Raw genomic sequence first — 3399 nt, 5'->3', positions numbered from 1 at the left:
TCATACATATATCTTCATTTAATATTCAATAAATATTTGAATTTTATTAATAATGAAATTAATTTTTATTATATTATTCAAATATTTTAAAAATTAATATTTCAAATTTTTTTGGCCAATATTTCAAATTTTCACTTGTTTCAATATTTATCCTTTTACATTCATAAATTAAAATATACAATTTTTCAAACTTTCTTTAAAAAAACATTTGTTAATACTCTATGGTCAGTGTTTTTCATATAGATAATACTTACTTAAATCTAAATCAATTAAATTATTTTTCTAATAAGAAAATTTTGACTAAAAAAGATTTGTTCAACATAAGACTAGAGTCATAACTATATTAATCTCAAGATGATGGAATCTAATTTGATATCAAATCTACCCTCATTTATTTTTATGCCAAAATAGTACCCATGACAACTAAGTATTCTCTAATTCAATTTATTTAAAAAATTATTTGCACCCTATAAATAGAAGGCAATTCTTAGCAAAGAAACACACAACAACAATAAGAATAATAAATCCATTTCATCCCCCATATCCTAATAAACACATTTCTCCTCCTCTTCCTCATTTTTAACCATGGTTAGAAAGAAAGTGAAGTTGGCTTTCATTGAAAATAACACTGAGAGGAGAGTCTCATAGAAAACGACAAAAGGGATTCTTAACCAAGGCTCGTGAACTCAACACCCTTTGCGATGTTGAATTGACTACCTTAGTCAATAGCCCTTACCACAATGAACCTAAGGTGTTTCCAAATCATGAAGCTGCTACCGACATCTTTACAAAGTTTATCGATCTTCCAGAGGAGAAGAAATCAAAAAACCTAAAAACACAAGAAAAGATAACCATGAAAAGGATCGGGAAAATTGAGAATGAACTTGAGAGGGTAAGGAAGGAAAACAAGAAAATGGAGTATACAAACCAGATGTATGGATTGTTGAATGGTGAAGAGATGCCCAATAGTAAGCACGCAGAAGATCTCAACGATCTCTGTTATGTGATCAATAAAAACCTCAAATTGATAAATGATGGGATCAAAGCAAAAACTCATGAAGAAGGTTCTACATCAAATGCTCCTCAACCTACTGCTGGACCGATGGATTCTAGTGGGACCAGCTTCGACATGTCACGGGCTCCTATTTTGTCCCCAGTTGATGCTCCAGTACTATCTGAGATTCCTCTTTTGGTTCCATCTACTGTACCTAATGGGACCAACTTCAAGAGGCCAACAACTCCTCTTAATTTGGTTCCTGATGTAACTCCAACATCGATGGTTCCTCTGATGGCTCTTTCAAGCGCTCATGTTCTAGTGCCTCAATTAATGTTCCCTTTGAGGACTCCTCCTCAAATGGTTCCACTTGTGGATCTGTAACGACCCAAGTCATCGTTATTAGGAAAAGAAAAACTTTGGAAACTTATTGGGCCACTGTCCCGCCAGTGTCACGACCCAAGCCTACACCCTGGACGTGGCCGGCACTCGAGAATCATTGCTGGTCCCCAAGCGAACCCTCACCCTGGTTGACTACAAGTGGAAGACTAACTCAAGCATACAAAGCTTAAGAACTTAATAAAATTCAATAAAACTCAACTTCTCAAATCTTTAACTCAAATGAACAACTCAAAATAATAATTAAAAAAATATTCAACTAGCCAACAATAGGCATTTGAGTCTTTAATACATTTAATAAGATAAATGAAACAAACTTCTCAAACTCTACAGTCTATCTACAAAGCCTCTAACTGATAAAGATGGAATTCGGAACAAGATCCACGACATCCTAACAAAACTGAAAAGTAAATGAAATCCGCCGGAAGCAAGGAGGCACACCATAACTAACTCGAAATGCATGTGGTCTCAACGAAGCGCCTGCTGATGACCCTGAATACCTGTATCTGCATCATGAAATGATGCGTGCCAAATGGCTCAGTACGTGGAATGTACAAACATGTAAGGGGAATTCTAAAGCATAACATAAGCTTGAACTTGATAAAGAGGAAACATACTTACCTCTTCTCAACTCACTCAACTAACTCAACTAGGGAATAAGATACTCAACTCAAAGATAAAATATTCAACTCAGTGAAATAAGGCTGAACTCAATAATAAGCTATTCAACTTAGTAAAATAAGGATCAACACAATGATAAGACACTCAACTCTTGGTACTTAAACTCTAGATACTCTACTCAATATAAAGCAACAATAAGAGATGCAATATATGAAAAGCTTTTAAAATAGTAGAAAACAACTCAATGTATTTAAGAATACAATATACTCAGTTTGTATGTAAGGATACAATATAAACTTTGTTTATATATGAAATACAAGTAAACTCTGTGTATATTAAAATACAAATATCTTTGTGTGAGTTTCTCTAACCGACAACTATCACTATGAGCTATGTGATGATACAACGTCTCGTCCACGCTGCCAGAACTGTCCTATACTTTGCCAAGGGATAAGACCTACTCACTAAGTGGATCCACTAGTCTATGCTAAAAAGCATTAAGGAATTATCTAAAAAGTATGACCCTTTCTACCCACGTTGGCTACATGGTTGATGTGGGCTGTGAGATATCTGAACTCTTCCCCATATCGGTGCTCAATACTAATCCCAAAATATACTAGCTCATATGTTTAAAACATAACTTTTTCAGTGGTTTGAGATTATTACTCAAAAATCTTTCTCTTAAAAAAATGGTACTCAAATTGCTCAAAACTCTTTTGGAAATCTCAGTTTCCTCTCATCTTAAATGTGAAAACATTTACTCTTGAGAATACTTAGTTCCAATATATCATTTTTAAAGAAAATGAACTCAGCTCTGCTCTTTGTCAAAAATATTTAAAAATAATATTATAATATGATCATTGATGACTCGGGAAGTCATACTGCATAAACATTGATGGTATATCTAAATACCATACTGCTCATACAATGATGACATACTCGATTGTCATACTAATCATGTTCTAGAAAACTCTTTTCTCAAAACTCATTTTTACTTTCTCAAAACTCAGTTTAAGAACTCAAGTGTTAGCTTTAAAAAGCTTTTTAAAATTTATAACTCAAATCATAGGGTTCATGTGGAATTATGAACATGAACGACTCAACTTAGGAATCTTAACAGAAATAAAGAACCTCAGTACTCAGAACTCAAGACTCAATGATACTACTCATCTCTAGACTGCTCGACTTATAGGGTTCATGCGGAATTATGGGCATGAACAACTCAACTCAAGGGCTTCATGGGTAACATGTACTACTCCCATCAGCAGGAATATAATCTCAAAAGGATTAGGAACTCAATGCTCAAAGAGTTAAAACTCGAAGATCCTACTCCTCTCGAAGATACTCAATGTATGGTGTTTATACAAAATTTATGAGCATGAATG

The 3399-nt window shown here is 33.9% G+C and overlaps 1 pseudogene; it reads left to right on the top strand.

Moving 5' to 3' along the window:
- The first annotated feature begins 585 nt into the window (after positions 1–585).
- LOC125829097 (agamous-like MADS-box protein AGL80) lies at positions 586–1378 on the top strand (annotated as a pseudogene).
- The last annotated feature ends 2021 nt before the right edge of the window (positions 1379–3399 follow it).

Source organism: Solanum verrucosum, unplaced genomic scaffold, assembly GCF_900185275.1.
Source record: "Solanum verrucosum unplaced genomic scaffold, falcon-dt-bn FXZP01000007.1, whole genome shotgun sequence".
In the NCBI taxonomy this organism is placed as follows: domain Eukaryota; kingdom Viridiplantae; phylum Streptophyta; class Magnoliopsida; order Solanales; family Solanaceae; genus Solanum; species Solanum verrucosum.
This window is presented reverse-complemented; position numbering and strand designations above follow the sequence as displayed.